General features: G+C 39.6%; 1 long non-coding RNA gene across 1 annotated transcript; it reads right to left on the bottom strand.

The window, feature by feature from the left end:
- Window positions 1-7357: 7357 nt before the first annotated feature.
- Window positions 7358-11299, bottom strand: LOC308692753. The gene is made up of 5 exons (XR_014030369.1): window positions 11263-11299; window positions 10871-11006; window positions 10540-10734; window positions 8835-8947; window positions 7358-8099 (listed from the first exon to the last, which is right to left on the bottom strand). It is a non-coding gene; the product is annotated as an uncharacterized lncRNA (long non-coding RNA).
- Between the last annotated feature and the right edge of the window lie 7367 nt (window positions 11300-18666).

Here is an 18666-nt window from a genome sequence, read left to right as displayed (position 1 = left end):
GAGTACTGGGATCTGGCCGCTCAATCCACTTATCTTCAAGGGAGAGGATTTTCTCCCAGCTTCAGTGACCGACAGGCCCCCTCCAGATGAATCTCTCCCTGGGCCGTCTGATGCCACCCTCACACCACCTGGGCCGTCCGACGCCACCCTCACATCACCTGGGCCGTCTGACACCGCCCTCACACCACCTGGGCCGTCTGCCGCCGCCCTCACACCACCTGTGCCGTCCGACGCCGCCCTCACACCACCTGGGCCGTCTGACGCCGCCCTCACACCACCTGGGCCATCCGACGCCGCCCTCACACCACCTGGGCCGTCCGACGCCGTCCTCACACCACCTGTGCCGTCCGACGCCGCCCTCACACCACCTGGGCCGTCCAACGCCGCCCTCACACCACCTGGGCCGTCTGCCGATGATGCTCTTGTTGCTCTTACAGGGCCAACAATGACTATAAATTCTGAGGGTCTTCATGAAATGGGCTGTTTAATTGCATTATTATTGCAGTTTAATTGCATTTAAGTATTTGCTCCTAGCAGTTTCGATTTGCCCCATTTTCGCTTTATTGACTTAATTGCCGGACCGAGACAGCAACTGTAAGAATAGATATAAATAGAGGAGTTTCAGGTAATTTCTTCAGGACCAGCGGTCAGCAGAAGACGCACGCCAAGAGCGCGCAAGTGGTTTTCTAGAATACTCAGTTCTCCTGTTATTTCAGTGTTGTATTTAAGTCAAGGTAAGCCTATCTTCGATTCTCTGCTTATTTTGTATTTTTAACTTCACATAATTCTGTATTTTATTTAGACGCGTTGCTACATTAAGAAACAGCCACGTGTGAAAATTATTATTGCAGTTTAATTGCATTTCAGTATTTGCTCCTAGCAGTTTCCCCATTTGCCCCATTTTCGCTTTATTGACTTAATTGCCGGACCGAGACAGCTGTCCTCACTCAAGCGGTGAAAGCATTATATCTATGTAATTTGCGCGCTGTCGCGGAAGCGTTCAGCTCTTGTGTTCAGCCTCCTCGTGTGAAGACTTGTCCACCGAGCAAGGACACCAGAAAGGCACTCAAGTCTCTCCTTGTCCCTTTTCCTTCCCACTTTTTATCTTACTGTTCACCTTAATCAACATGTGTTTTCAATACATTCCTGTTATCTCTCGGCAACGCCCTTTCATCACGCGCAAAAGGCAGCGCGATACTGCTAATCTGCGTCCCATTCTCCCATCCTCACACACTCCTCTCTCTCTTTCCGTGGGTCTATGGAATTGTCAGTCAGCAGTCAATAAAGCTGACTTCATTCCAGCCTTTGCATTTCATTCTACTCTCAGTATCCTGGGCTTGACTGAGACCTGGATTCGTCCAGAAGACTCAGCAACCCCCGCTGCTCTCTCTAGCAATTTCTCCTTCTCTCACTCCCCTCGCCAGTCTGGCAGGGGTGGGGGTACAGGGCTTCTCGTTTCTAACAATTGGAAATACTCAGCGCTCTCTTCTCTATGCAACAACAACTCATTTGAATATCATGCTATCACACTTACAACTCCCAATAAGATCCATATTGTAGTCATTTATCACCCCCCAGGTCAGCTGGGTAACTTCGTAGAGGAGCTGGATGTGCTGCTGTCCTCTTTCCCTGAGGACGGCACCCCACTTCTAGTCTTCGGTGACTTCAACATTCATCTCGAAAAGCCACATGCAACAGACTTCACCTCTCTCCTAGCCTCTTTCGATCTCAAACGACTCATCACCACAGGTACTCACAAATCAGGCAACCAACTGGACCTGGTTTACACACGCAACTGCACCACAGACAACATTTTGGTGAGACCATGTTTCAGATCATTTCCTCATTACTTTCAGTCTACAACTCTCTACCCCTGCACCACCAACCCCACCACCAGTCACCTTCAGGCGTAACCTGCGCTCACTTTCCCCCTCCCATCTTTCCTCTGCCGTGTCAGCTTCTCTTCCCCCACCCTCACAATTCTCATCTCTGGATGTGAATACCGCAACGGATAACTTATGCTCCACTTTAACCTCTTCTCTAGACAATATCTGCCCTCTCTCCTCCAGGCCAGCACGCGCTACTCCCTCTTACCCCTGGTTGTCTGAGGTTCTTTGTGAACACCGGACCGAACTCAGGGCAGCAGAGAGGAAATGGCGCAAATCAAAAGACGCATCTGACCTGAGTATGTACAAATCTCTCCTCCCTTCTCTGTTGATGGTCATGCTGCAAAATCTTCATACTTCCACAACAAGATCAACAGCTCCTCCAACACACGATTACTCTTCAAGACATTCAACTCTCTCCTCTGTCCACCTCTACCTCCACCACCACCCACCTCCTCTTTAATTGCTGATGATTTTGCGAACTTCTTCACCAACAAAACAACAACTATCAGCAGTCAGTTCTCAGCCCCTCACACACAGGAACCCAGACCGACCCCTTCCACAGCCAATAACCCTCTCCCCTCCTTTTCTCCGCTAACCGAGGAAGAAGTATCTACACTTCTCCTCTCCAGTCATCCTACCTGCCCTCTAGACCCCATCCCCTCACACCTTCTACAAGCCATCTCTCCCACACTTCTACCAGCACTCACACACATTATCAACTCATCCCTCCATACTGGCACCTTCCCTACAGCATTCAAGCAGGCTCGGGTTACTCCACTGCTTAAAAAAACAACACTAAACACATCATTTGTATAGAATTACAGACCTATCTCTCTCCTACCATTCTTTGCGAAAACACTTGAAAGAGCTGTTTTCAACCAAGTAACATCCTTCTTGTCTCTAAACAACCAGCTGGATATCAACCAATCTGGCTTCAAGAAAGGGCATTCAACTGAGACTGCATTACTGTCGGTCACAGAAGCCCTACGGATTGCAAAAGCTGCTTCCAAATCTTCAGTCCTCATTCTCCTGGATCTGTCTGCTGCCTTTGACACTGTGAATCATCAGATCCTTTTGTCGATCCTCTCATCACTGGGCATCACAGGAACTTCACTCCACTGGTTTGAGTCCTATCTCACAGGTAGGTTTTCAAGGTTGCATGGAGAGGCGAGGTATCCAGAGCACATCAACTGACCACAGGGGTTCCCCAGGGTTCAGTTCTTGGTCCCCTCCTCTTCTCCATCTACACTACATCACTGGGACACATCATACAGGCACACAGTTTTTCCTACCACTGCTATGCTGATGACACACAGCTCCTCCTCTCATTTCAACCAAATGATCCCACAGTAGCTGCACGGGTCTCAAGCTGTCTGGCAGACATCTCCACATGGATGAAGGAACATCACCTGCTCAACCTGGCAAAGACTGAGCTTCTCGTCCTCACTGCCAATCCGTCTCTACAGCACGACTTCACCATCCAGCTAGATTCATCATCAATCACCCCATCAAGGTCGGTCAGAAATCTTGGAGTAACGTTTGATGACCAGCTGACCTTCACAGATCACATTTCAAAGACAGCTCGATCATTCAGGTTTGCTTTTTCCTAACTGAGCATGCAACACAACTTCTCGTCCAGACCCTGGTCATTTCTAGGCTTGATTACTGCAATGCTCTTCTGGCCGGACTTCCAGCATGTGCAACCAAACCTCTACAGATGATCCAGAATGCTGCAGCTCGTCTTGTCTTCAACGAGCCCAAGAGGGCCCACGTCACTCCTCTGTTCATCTCTCTGCACTGGCTACCTCTCGCTGCTCGCATCAAGTTCAAGGTATTGACGCTTGCTTACAGATCTATCACAGGCTCAGCTCCCTCCTACTTTCACTCACTCCTACGAGCCTACATCCCCACCAGACGCCTACGATCGGTCAATGAGCGACGTCTCGTGGTTCCATCACAGATAGCCACAAAATCACTTTCCAGAACATTCTCATTCACAGTTCCATGCGGGTGGAACACTCTCCCCACCCTCATCCTGAATGCAGAATCCCTGGCAACATTCAAGAAACCGCTGAAAACCCATCTCTTCCGTGAGCACTTCACCTCATAAAAAAAAAAAAAACCTTTCCCTTTAAAACCTCACTTATCGGGCTTATGCTACTCTGAATAATGCCTGAACTTCGCATCTCTAGCACTTCTTGCGTTGTTGTTGTTTTTGCCTCTTCATGATGACTCATTTAATTTAGTCCTAATTTGTAAGTCGCTTTGGATAAAAGCGTCTGCTAAATGACTAAATGTAAAATGTAAAATGTAAATGTAAATGAAATAACCCTGACTTTATTTCCTCTTTCATTACAAGAGGAGGAAATCATCACGGAAGTAAGAGAAATTGTTTTAATTTTCAAGCAATGTGTTATACATACAATTCTGAAAATGAAATATTCATACCTGTGTGTGTGTGTGTGTGTGTGTGTGTGTGTGTGTGTGTGTGTGTGTGTGTGTGTGTGTGTGTGTGTGTGTGTGTGTGTTTATGTTCACCAGGTCCAGCATGTTCCAAAGTTTAGTCCTGAAGTAGTCAGGCCTCATCCAAAAGCTGGCCCCAGAAAGGCCAATGGTCAATGTCGGAGGAAAAGGACCACTGAAATTCTCACTGATACCCCTGTAAAGGAGACCCTTGAAGAGGAGAAAAGAAGATCCTCCATGAAGGTGAAGAGGAAGATCATGACAGAGAAAAAGGAAGGAGGAAAAAGAAGAAAGAAAAGCACAGAAGACACAAAATGCCTGGTGTGTGACGAATGGTTCTCAAGTTCACGGTCGGGAGAGAAATGGGTGTCCTGCTCTAGGTGTAGCATGTGGTCACACGTAGAGTGTACCCTTGGCGGAGACAGCTACACATGCCATCATTGTGAAAGTGACACATGAATCAATTTTTTCCTTTGTTGGTTGTTTACTGTTACTTTTGACATTGTTATTGTTAGTGTTGTTATTGGAATGTTTCCATTTGTACTGTTGCAATATCTGTTCATGAAATATCTTGTTCCTTTTTTATACATTTTAACCAGTGCTAATTTAAATAAAATGAATAAATTTAAATGGATGAATAAACAAACATGTTGCCCAAATGTTATTTTCTTTATTTGTCTTTATTTATTATATTTGCAATGGACGGTTAGTTACCTTTACTTCATTAAAAATGGGTGTCTCAACTGTACCATGGTACTGTCTCAACTGTACCACATATGGGTACAGTTGAGACAAAGTTGAGACAAAAAGCACCTTATTTTTATGAGCTAATTGTGGAAAATATAAACTACTTATGGGTAATATTGATTGATAATATCTTAGTCTACAAGCTAATGAAATGTCACGTGGCATGTCATGTGGAAATTCACTTCTTTTCAGTATCTATTTTTGTGTGAAAAATCAAAACGCAAAAAGTGTCTCAACTGTACCCAGTCTACCCACACTGCACGAACACTGCACGACAAACGCCGCATGAAGCACGACAAAGCAGAAAATCGGCCCGACCTGAAAAAGAGTCGCACGAGTCAGAATTCGTCTCAAAATCGGACGAAAATCGCACAGTGTATGCCCGCCTTTAGTTTATGAGCACAAGATCTTGCAGGCATGTATCTGTGCAAAACACTACTGGGTGTTTCCCAATCAGTGGGGCGTTTCAGTTCATGATGGGCACTTTCAATTGTGTTACCTTAATTTGCTCTAATACACTGGGGGTTTGGTTTAGGGGTGGGCTCTCATGATTTTAGCAAGTCTTTTGAAAAATGGTTGAAAAACACCAATTGTAGTTTGAAAATTGGCACTAATTGGTATACACCCATTTTGGTTTTGCATATGGCCTTCTCAGTAGTTAATTGATGCTTCCTTATTAGAGAGAAAACACAAGGTGCGTCCTATACGGAAGTCTTGTGTGTTTGATATGCATGAACTCTCTGAGTTTCAAACAATGGTGCATATAATGTATTTCTGTTTTTAGCATGCGTTTTACTTGCATTTTATTTATTGTTACTAAATCTACTAACATACAGATGGTACTCAACCAGAATGCCTATTACCGCCGCGCCAGCCACCGCGGCAAAACTACCGCGGTAAAAATAATCCAGTCGCATTTCAAAGTCATTCGCGAAATGACCGCCAGGTGGCGCAGAGGGACATTGTGCAAAACAGCAGCTATTGCCGTATTTTGAAATGTAAGCGGGGTTAATGTCAATTAACAGATGAAATAGGCTACTATAGAACATTGTTTAGGACAGAAAAATAGAATCATAATTTAAAAATAGAGACGAGAACAATATAGCCTTTATTTCATATTGTAGCCTACGCCTAGACGTCAGTGGGCGACATAAGCCTATTGCCCGTTGGGAGCAGCGTGATAAAAAATAAATAAATAATAATAACAAAAATAACAAACAAAAATAAATTAGGTGCAATGAAGCTGATTATTTGTTTACTATTCTATTGAGGAATGAGACGAATGATGAGCGCTTCTCTGGAGAAGACTGGAGAAACCGGGCATTTCTCAGTGAGTAAATTCATGGCCGAGTGGTAGAACTTACGTATCGATCATTTGGATGACACCGGTTCAAATCCCGAACATACATAGACTATTGTACATTTTATATTAGCCTATTAATGCATGTCATAGCCTATTATTAATGCAGACAATCAAACAAACAAAACATTTTTTTATACAGGATAGCCTTTTTTTTTTTTTTTTTTTTTGGTTCCTAGCCTATAAAGAGTTTGTAAAAACATGGTTTTAAGCAAGGTGCGATTTGTCAAGGGGGACGGGGATTTCCTTCTGGTCTAAACATCCCTGCTTCTGATTAATTATTTTAATCCCCCCTCCCTCCACAGTAATCAATGCTATAAATTACTTCACCAATAGACCATATAAAATATATAAAATAAAGATATGCAATAGGCACGTTTAAACGACAAACAATAAAATCAGAACCAGTTTGAGTTACAGTACGTTCACGGTTCCAGTGGCCTTAATGCATGCACTGCTTTCAAAATGTCACAAAGCGTTTTGAGATTATTTTGAATGAAATATTGAAGTTTATAATTAAGTGTTTTGGCACACCACGCCGAGTGGCGCTATCCATTGTTCTAAAGTCGGGTTTTATTCTGGCATGTTTAATTAGTGTTCGACAGACGCGGCGGCGCGTTCATTTGAATTTATTTTTCTCATAACAGACAGCTAAAATAACTTAGGCCCTAATAGGCTACTCCGCAGTTTTTTAGTCATACTCACTTAAAAATGTTGGGTTAAAAATAACCCAACGAATAACCCAACTGTGGATTGGTATAGCACCTTCCCAACTGTGGGTTATTTTAACCCAATGCATTGGGTTAAAATACAGTTGGGTTAAAATAACCCAACAGTTGAGTTAAATATTTATTTTTATTTATGACCATATTTTAATAAATAAAATACACATTGTTTTCAAATACAGATTGTTTATTTGTATAAACAATACATATGTTTCAACAAATATATTTTTCAATTACAAACTATGTATTGTGGAGTCTAGGATTTAATGTAAATATACATAATTGTACATACAACACACATAATAAATTCAAAACCTATGCAAATATGTACAAACAGAACACATTCAAAACCTACACAAAAATACACATAGCATACATACAATTGTACAGCATACAGCACACAAAAATTCAAAATGAACACTAAATTAAGAACTACACATTAATAACCTATTTAATTCAATAACCTATACAAATATGGAAAGAATACACAAATTAATAACAATAAATCCTAATCACAACTTTATTAAAAGTTCTTCACTGTACACTGAATGCATTGATGTGTTAGTGTAAACATACCTTGAGTAATAAAACTACAAATACATATGTTGAATACTGGACCTAATGATGATGATGATGATCAAAGTTCTTAATGAGGCAGGAACTCCTCCAGATATATCTCTAGATATATTAAAGTTTGCATGCTACAAAAACTCCCAAAATGGGTGCAGAGGTCTTGAAGTAGTTTGTCATAGATGTAAAACATTTTTGAAACACATCCATTGCTTGAAATAAAGTCTTCTGTTCAACTGCTTCCACACTGAATATGATAAAAACTTGTGAGTTCTCTTCGTCCCCAATTAAGCATCAAGCCATGTGGATCCGGGCTTGTCTCACTGTTTCTCACTTGTCTCCATCCTTAAAAGAATAAATAATGTTCAGTTGGGCATGCACTGTGACAACATCAACAGTGTTAAATTATGAAAAAGTTACATCAAAGCAGTGCTGTATTGAATTAAATTATGGTCACTCTAATTAGTCATTACACCTGCCGTTAAAGGATTAGTTCACCCAAAAATGTAAATTCTGTCATTAATTACTCGCCCTCTTGTCATTCCAAACCTGTAAGACTTTTGTTCATCTTCGGAACACAAATAAAGATCTTTTTGATGAGTCTTACAGATTTCTGTCCCTCCATTGACAGCTACACAACTATCACTTATAATCCCCAGAAAGGTAGCAAACACATCATAAAGGTAATACATGTTACTCCAGTGGTTTAACCTCAATTTTATGAAGTGACATGAGTATATTCTATCCCTTAAACATAATTTAAAATTAAGATTAAACCACTGGAGTCACTTGGATTACTTTAATGAAGTCTTTACTACCTTTCTGGGGCTTGAAAGCGGTACTTGTGTAGATTGTCAATGGAGGGACAGAAATCTCTTAGATTTCATCTAAAAGATCTTCTTTTGTGATCCTAAGATGAGAGAAAGTCTTACAGGTTTAGAACGACATGAGGGCGAGCAATTTTGGATGAACAATCCCATTAACAAGCGGAATCATTGAAGAAAAGAAGAAGAGGACGAACATAAGCCGAAGAGCAGTGTAATTTATCAAAGTTGATTTGATAGTGTTGCTTTTACTTACAGGCTTAATGTCAAAAAGCTGCACTTCATTTCAGCATATGTTGGACACACCATTTTTCCATTTGTGAGGTATGGCGATGATGGCAGGATGTCAGGCCATTTCTCCGGGATCATCTTTGAAAGACAAGAAAAAAGAAAAAAGAAAAAAAAAATTCCAGTTTTCAACTATACCACACGTGTGTCAACCTAATTTCATATGCACTTAGACACAGCCAAAACAATTTTCCAAAATAAGACACTCCTTCCCTATAGAGGGTATGCACTGACGTCACTTTCCCGCCGAAGAGCTGCTGCATGACTGGATTTAATAGGGGTAACTGCGAAAACGTGAGTAAAACAAATGATTATCAGTTTAAACTAAAGGTTGGACTCGATATAGTGTTCCTTACAACTTATCAAAGATCCAGTGATCATGGATATTCATATTTCGTTCTTCCTGTCAGTCTCATAGAGGCTATGCTGTCAGTACCGGAAAGAGAATGGATTAGTTCACCTCTCGAGTCTTCGGGTCTGATTCTTCTGAGTCTTTCATTCTTTTGTCACATGACAGCGCTGGACCATAAATGAGTTACTAATGTTTTAACGGCTTAGATTGGGAGTTGAGGTAAACTAACAGACTGCATAGCCTGAAGACCCAGATAAATCAATTAAAGGTCCCGTTTTTCCTGTGTTTTTGAAGCTTTGATTGTGTTTACAGTGTGCAATATAATATGTGTTCATGTTTCGCGTGTAAAAAAAAAAAACAGTATTTTTCACACAATTTCCTTATCTGTATAGCGCTGTTTTCACTGTCCTAAAAACGGGCTGATAACTTCCTTGCTCTATGAAGTCCCTCCTTCAGAAATACATAACGAGTTCTGATTGTGCAGCGGTTCCTGTGTTGTGATTCGACAGCAGCTTAGCGCACGTTGCCCGGAAAGGTCACGCCTCTAACCATAACGTGGAGATGCATGCTCTCAGTGTTATTGTAAACATGTCTTTAATTTAAATTCAATTTGAGCCGGAATCAGACCCAAAGAACATAGATGATCACATTGATCTCTAAGTACAGCGCCCCTGGGAAGGCCAAACAAAGGTGATTTGACTCCGGGAAGAAAATATCAGCGTCTCGACGACATGGCGACAAACACACTCTACAAACGCAACTCTTCCTCTTCTCCGTGGGAGCGCAACAAGACCACGCCCCCTTTTTTTGTGTATTCCTGTGGGCGGAGGTTAGTCAAAAAACTGTTCTAGTGACGTCATTAAAAGCAGGAAGTAGAGGGAAGTAGTCCAAACAAGCCGTTCACTGTTGACTTTGAAAGGGGACTTCTGTTAAATAAAATATCTCACTTGGCACTGAACTTTGAGCTTTATCATTTTACAGGTATTATTTATGCTCTAACAGCAACATTACACACAAACTAAAGTTTGAAAAATGGGATCACGAAGAACAGGACCTTTAATCGTTTCTGTTTCTCATAATTTGGCCTCTTCCTTGCATTGCAATTTTTTTTCTTATTCTAAATGTGATCAACATTTGATGTGTTTGGGGAATTTGGCTATTGACATAACATTTAAATAAATATGAAATGAACGAAATGACTTGAAAAAAGATTTGTTCATTTTTATGAACGAGATTTAAAGATCCAAGTCAGTAAAATTATCCGAACTTCCCACTACTACGTCACGCGCATACCCTCTGTACTGAACTTCATTAAACTCACCATTCCAAGAAAATTGTGAAGTCTAGGATGTTCTCTAATGATTTCTTCGGTAGTTTTTGTTCCAGAGGATCAATTCCATGCACTGCAGTTTGTTGAGGTGTTGTGTGTCTCTCATGAACTCCTCGACTTGGCTGTGAGGACTTCTTGCTTTTCTTTTGCCACTCAAACATTGTCAGTCATCAGACAGCTCAGACTCTATTGAAATTAAAACATACTGTATTAAAATAAGTGAAGACAGCTGGAAAAAAAAAACATAAGTAATTATCTGTACCTGGATCTGTAGTAGCCCCAGCACTGCACATTTGGTATCTCTAATCATTATTCAACTTACCAGCTTGTTAGTAGAGGGACTCCAAGACCGGTGCCAGATAAGGAAGACATCCAAAATGTGTACTATTGTACACTGTCCAGGACCAAAGTTGAGAACCATTGTCATCCAGTAGCGTAAAACTTTAATTTACTCCTTCCTGTGTTAGAATGAATCAGAAAAAAAAGAAATATTTTCAAAAAAGTAAACTAGTCCTTAAAAACTTGTTACTACAGTAAATCAAGGTAATCTGTGTATTGGAAAACATAACAAACTTTCTTTAACTAATCATGAACTAATAGTTTATTTGTTACAAAGTGTTTCTCATGTTTTCCACTTCAATTTTGTTAGGAATATCTGCACTTTTTCATCTTTCTTTCATCGCGGAGATTTCAGCGAATTCAAAGGCTTCTCACCGCACTGTTGTGGTGTCGTGTGACCGATGTCTGAGCTCGCGCCGCGAGGCCGAGCTGATAAATGGTCCGTGCACTAGTACGGTTCAGAGCTCTTTCGTTCCGCATTTAGTGACAATTGTAGTCGCACCTGTACGAAAAAAGTACATTACCAGTCTGGAGCACTGCTTCAGCTGTGACAGACCATCACTAAAGTCCCTTAAATTTGCTATCACGAATACCGTAAAACAGGCGTAATGCTATGATTTCAGATTAGACATAACTTACTTAGTATAATATTGTAGTAGGTAACTCAGTAGTAGTAACGTACATCTCTAAATGGTTTTACTAGTATAATTTTTAATTAATTATTTTATTTCTGCTAGCGAGCTAACGGGGATAGCTAGGATTAATTTCCAATCGATCTCACTTCCCGGAGATCATTAAAACGGACTAAGGGGAACTTCGTTTTTTTAAAATATAAAATTCAGTTTTAGAGTAATTATATTCAACGTCTCAATATACAATACTTAATGTTATACGTATATAAAAACGATATGACTTACCTTTTATAATCAAGATGCAGCAGCAGCTTCTGTGTTGACTGTCTGTCACTGGACCGTTAAAATTTGAACTGTCGCTGCGGAAACCGTAGGTTATTTAACCCAACGGTTAGGTTATAACTAAAAATAAACCAACGACATAAACAAATGACCCAATAAATTTTAAGATAACCCAACATATTGACCCAATATGTGTAACCCAACGGTTGGGTTACACAAATAACCCAACGTTTTTTACTGTGTAGCCTACAGATCAGAGTAGAGTAGCCTACATCGTTCATAACTGTAAACTTTTATTCATATTAGGCTAACGACAAAAGTGTATCTGTCGTCTCTGTCTCCGGGAACTGCGCGTCACAAAAATGAACCGAAAGACACTTTCCTCAGCTCAGTCACGATAAGAAATCGGCTATGTCTAAAGCCTTTAAATGTCTAAATATTTAATAAATGTTATCTGATTAGGTAATCCGTATGAAACCGAGAGGTGCATAGGATCTACTCAAACTAGCTATGTGAGCGCGTCCCAATGATGAACGGACAAGGGTGAAAATCTCGCTATAATTAAATGTAGTCTAGGCTAAATCGCCCTGAATTAAATTGTAAAAACAGATCAGATAATTCATTTGTCGAAATGTTGCGATATTGTTTCATTCAAGTTCATAATTATTCTATAAATGTTATTTAGTTTAGCAGCAGCACGAAGCACTGTGGTTCGGAAAAAATAATAATAATTCACAAATCGCATGCACCCTGGTTGTAAGGATCCAAAGATCCCCGTGGAATTTAACATTGAGTTGAACATTGTATTCATGACAACAAATGAGCATGCGTTTAAACAAATGAACATGCGTTTGTAGGTTTGCTTGGAAAAAGCTGCAACCGAGGTAGCGTTTTATTTCTTCAATTATTGAAATAATTAAATGTTTAGTAATAAACTTTTATGACAGAAATATTAGCCTACTAGCCTACATGTAGCCTAAATAATTAAATTCTTTCATTATCAACACTTTACTAGCCTAATGCTAATGTCTAGAATTAAGTGTGAATTGCGACTTCTCTTTGTTTTAAGTCGGTCTCAAACTCAGATAGCCTGTGGGGGGTTGGGGGGTTCAGGAGGTGTTAAATGTTCTGTCTTTCATATGGAGAGTGAGCCTGATGACCAGGCAAAGGCGAAATACTTTTAAAGATAAATCTCTCGATGTGTCCAAATGTAGGCCCTTAAATTATAAATATTGTAGTTTTATGTATTGTATTTAAAGGGGTTTCACACACACTTTTAGTTGAAGTGTTCAATCCATTTGTTTCAACTGGTTTTGTAGAATTTTAACATGTTTGAGCAGTGTGTTTGTCAACAATCTGGCATTATCTAAACATGAAGTATTGAGGAAACGCGTTCTTGCCAACTAAACGAATGCAAGTGAGCAGCAGAGAGCTCTTTTATTCGCGATGCACCTCGTTTTATTGTATGGTGAATTCAACCAGGCATTCTGTTTCTTTGAAGCAAGGCTCAATAATTTGTTACAGTTTTTTTTTCGTGATTTGTATGGATGACACACAGCGACATACTACAGTATTATCAGCTGTATGATGGGTTTTTACCCTGAAATGTTTAATTTCGAGAGAGACACGGCGCGCGCAGTGCAGGGAGACTAAATAAACTAAAATAAAAGAGATCCAGCGCGAGAGAAAAGCAAAGAAAAACGCATGATCTTAATTTATGTTGCTTTGAACTATTTTCGTTTTGTAGACTAGCTAGCCTACTGTTTTAATTGTTTATTTAGCTGCAATTTCTTTGGCAATACAAATTTAAAATGTCGCAAGAATAAGATTCTGTTTCTTACTTAGAAAATAAACTCTAACTCGATGCAACCCTGTTTTAAATAAATAAACTGCCCCCGACACTTTATTTAAACCTTGAAATGTCCAGGATCTGTTTTTAAAAAAATGTTCCTTTGCTATGGCGGGTATCAATGTCAGTCATCTCAATTTCGTGAATGATTCACAAAACAATAATTTAGCAGATTAAAGATAGCTTCATCATTTTCATTTTCTGACGCGATCGGCTGATAATCTTCCTTCATCAGTTTTCTCGTCTCGGCAGCACCGCCACTGGAATGTAGCAAATTTATGTTGTAATGTGTCATTGATAATTAAACAAAACGCTTGACTTCAATAAACAGTTACCTATCTAAGCATCAAGTAAAACATTTAACGCTGTCAGCCAAGGCTAGTGAGATTCGATCTCGCATCGCTTGAAGCTCCGTGAAGCTCGTGCTGTTGCGTTGTTCACAGAGCTATCATCGGACCGCTGCTAACATCACATCTTATGCCTCATTGATGTAGCCTAATATTTTTCTATTGCAATGTTTTGTGTAGAAATGTTTTAATTATTTATTAAATGTATTACATTTAATTTTAGAGTTGTGCGAATAATATGAATTCGTTTAACTACATGTTTCACTTGAATTGATCTGCTAGTATCACATTTCAATCACTCTCAATGAGCCGCGGCGCGGCGGCAGATTACGCAATAGAGAGAATAAACTGACACTTTTCAAAGTCTGCGATTGTAGCGCCTCTTAGCGATCAAAGGCAGCAAATACACACCCGCAATTTTACCGCCGCGGGAACGGCGGCGGTAAAAGTATTATTCTGGTTGAGTACCATCTGTACATTCATTTTCAAAGTAAGTAAAGTGTTGAAATAAATCGCACAGATAGCATGGGGACATTGATACAATGTTGAGTTTTGATCCAAAACATAATTTTGGGTGAGATTGACATTTCAGTGTTTAAAGTGTGTTGGATCAGCATTGAAATTTTGATGAAAGCCAACAGCACACATGGGTGGAGACAGTGACATTGAACTAACATTGATTTGTAGTTGATGAGCACAAGATCATTCAGGCATGTATCTCTGCTGAACCCTAGTGGGTGTTTCTCAATCAGTGGGGCGTTTTCAAACCACAATGGGCATTTTCAACCGCATTACCTGATTTGCTCTAATCCACTGGGGGCTTGGTTTAGGGGTGGGGTGGTTTAGCAAGTCTGTTGAAAAATGGTTGAAAAACATTTATTGTAGTTTGAAATTGGCCACTGATTGGTAAACGCCCATTTTGGTTTTGCATGCGCACTTCTCAGTAGTCTAATGCTTTCTCATTAGAGAGAAAACACTTACATGACTTCTCTAGCACAGTTTCAAACAATGGTGCATCTACATTCTTAAAACAAGTAATAAAAACTCGGTAAGTGTTTTAGCGCAATTTTCTCACCTCATGGGATCACAACACTAAGAGATAGTAAATATTTTCCTGGATTTTTTTTGTGCGTTCCCGAGATTAGACCTTCCTTAACATAATGCCGAAAACCCGAAGTCTCTAGGTGGTCTGGTTGAGGAGTAGATAGAAGTGCAAGATTGGTGCGCACAGACGCACAGAACAGAAATCATGAGTTAACAATCGCAATTTGTCCGGTGGAAAATTGCGCTAAAAATGCACTTTGCTTTAGTAAAGTTTATTACGAATTTCCTGAATAAAGTTCTAACATCATTTAACACATTTCTTGAAGTGCAGGAGACATAAACATGAGCAAGAAAGTTACACTGCAAACATAGCCCATGTCTTGCATCTGTCAGTGCTTGCATGCAGAGCACATTGCTCCTTTAGTAGGAATGAAGGTGACGAAGATGGGCAATAAAAAAAAAAAAAAGAAGCACCCTCCTGATAATGCTGACATTGATTATACACTGAGTTGTTGTCGACACCATAATCACCTGACCTGGGACTTGATGATATCCTGTGCCTTATCACTGCTTAATCAGGTAATCATTCATATTCCTGAATCTGTATTCAATTTGAAAAATGTAACTGATTTCCATTCAGTTTAACTTGTTTCCACTGAAACACAATAACAAAAAACATCTTGTGTTTATTAAGAAAGTGGCTGACATGGCTATTTTGTGATATTTAAAGAGATTAAGGTCTACATAAGGTGAATCTGCAGCTTCAAAGGGATAGTTCAGCCCGAAATGAAAATTCTGTCATCATTTATTCACCCTCAAGTTGTTCCAAACCTGTATGAATTTCTTTCTTCTGCTGCACACAAAAGAAGATAGAGTGAAGAATGTTGGCATCCAGACAGTTGATGGTAGCCATTGACTTCCATGGTATTTATTTTCTACTATGGAAATCAATGGCCACCGTCAACTTTCTGGTTACCAACATTCTTTAAAATATCTTCTTTTGTGTTCAACAGAAGAAAGAAACTCATACAGGTTTGGAACAACTTGAGGGTGAATAAATGATGACAGAATTTTAATTTCGGGCTGAACCATCCCTTTAAAGAAATTGTCATTGAAAAAACCTAAGCTCTTTTATTCTACAAGATAAACTTGTTTCTTGAATGTTATGTAGTTTCACAGAAAATGAACTGAGATACAGTTAATGGCTATAGCTCATAGGTGTTTGTTCCTCTTCATGAAGAGTTTAGCTCCAACACCTCCCTGGAAGTTTTCATTGATCCTAATGACCTTGATTAGCTTGATTAGCTGCCTCAGGTGTGTTTAATTAGGGCTGGAGATAAAATCGGACCCCCCTGCTTTCTTTTGATATTGAAGCATTAATAGATTTTAGAAAAATAAATTAAATTAACAGAATTTAACGATACTTTAATCGTAGTTAGAATATTTTGTGTTCAGCAACTTTTTAAAAAAGTTAATCATATTTTGTTTACTAGTATATTAACATTCTTGAATGTGGCAACTGAATTGACTTGTTCTTGAGTAACATCATGCTTTTTCAGATTTCAGAGAACCCAAAGGAAAAGAGGCAGTAGTCTGATGTAAGACAGATTTTTAAAAACCTGAACCGTTGGACCACCTGTAGTTATGACATCAGACTTCTGAAGCCAATTTTATTTTTAAAGGTTGAAATGCTTTTGTCCTATTTTTCCCCCTTTCTTTTTTAAATGATATTTTAATATATTTTTGTCATTGATTGATTAAATTAAAAAAATATATGGAATTATATAAGTCTATAATGTGTTATGTGAATGCTAGGTCAAAGAGATGTGTTTTTTAGTCTAGCTTTGAACTGACTGAGTGTGTCTGATTCCCGGACAATGGTAGGAAGGCTGTTCCAGAGTTTTGGTGCTAAATAGGAGAAGGATCTACCGCCAGCAGTCGATTTTAATATTCTAGGTATTATCAACTGGCCGGAATTTTTGAGATCGCAATAGACGTGAAGGACTATAATGCGTTAAGAGCTCGCTCAAGTACTGGGGAGCTAAACCATTTAGTGCTTTGTAAGTAATCAGCAATATTTTAAAATTTGTGCAGTGTTGACAGAACCGGGCTAATATGGTCATACTTCCTGCTTCTGGTAAGAACTCGAGCTGCTGTAGTTTGAGGGAGCTCTGCAAAACACACAAACCGCACGTCACATGCAACTGAACACTTGCACAGTCTTTAGTGCAATGGAACACCACTCACTGTTTTTGCTTTGATATGCAAACCCAAAGGTGCAACACAGCAGCAGACGCAGCTAGCCCGTTGAACCTGGGTGTCATGGATGGACTGACTTGAGGGAGCTCTGCAAAAACACACAAACAACACGTCACATGCAACTGTACACTTGCACAGTCTTTAGTGCTGTGGAACACCACTCACTGTTTTTGCTTTTAATATGCAAACCCAAAGGTGCAACGCAGCAGCAGACGCAGCTAGCCCGTTGAACCTGGGTGTCATGGATGGACTGACTTGAGGGAGCTCTGCAAAAACACACAAACAACACGTCTCCAGTCCAAAAAGTAAAACAAAAACACAAACAATCTGCATTTAAAAGATCTTTTAGAAAGTCATGGTCTCTTTTGGGCCTTTGTCAGTGATGCTTGATTTCTTTCAAGACAACATAGGCTACTCTGAATTACTTCCCATCCCATACATGAAAAAAATACATGCTGTGTTGGTGATATCATAATTATATATATATATATATATATATATATATATATATATATATATATATATATATATATATAAAAATATTCTTACATAGGCTATATAAAATAAAATGACACAACCCTGTCTCTTTTTGTTAAATTTAATTTTATTGATCAATAATAGCAACTATGAAAGTATAAGTAGCCATAGTTATAAAACTAAACTTTGCCCTCAGTCAAAACGATTTGCAAGGGAACAAATTAATGATATCAAAGATCGTCCGTTAGACATAGCCTACACAAGACAAATTATATCTCATGTTTAACCACTCCACTAGACTAAGCGGCAAAACGTCAGCAGCTCTGGCCGAGGTAAGGCTCTGCCAGGCGGGATACATGAGCGCTGAGCGCCCGTTGATCCCTGTGGATCTCACATCTCCGAAAACGTCAGAAAAATTTTTTAAATAGGCGCTATCTGTATAAACAAACAACATATTTGAGATTAAAACAACTACATTATCGACTGAAAAACTCTTAAAACTACATTTCGTGACACATTAACAGTAGTATTTTTAAATTTCGTGGTCTTTCTCCTGCTATTGACGCAACTTGAGATTTTAAATATTAGCTATAGAATATACACAATTTACATGTACAATATAAAATTTAATTTAATATACATTGCATATAGCGTCTCTCTGAAGACCAGCGGGATTTAGCATTCATAAAGCTACCACATAATAACACTAAAACAGCTCACGTTAGCTTCAAGTTATCGCGAGAACAGATTTAGATCAGGCATACTACTGGCATACTAATGGGGTCCTTCGCCCGGACCCAATACACCGAGTAACCATATTATCCGCCACACCGGAAAAGCGCCGCGAACCAAAGCGGATGAGGAAAACTCACGGCAGGTGTGAGAGGAG

Source organism: Scardinius erythrophthalmus, assembly GCF_964197995.2.
Source record: "Scardinius erythrophthalmus genome assembly, chromosome: 6".
NCBI lineage: Eukaryota > Metazoa > Chordata > Actinopteri > Cypriniformes > Leuciscidae > Scardinius > Scardinius erythrophthalmus.
The sequence above is the reverse complement of the archived record's forward strand: the minus strand, read 5'-3'. Positions and strand labels throughout refer to the sequence as shown.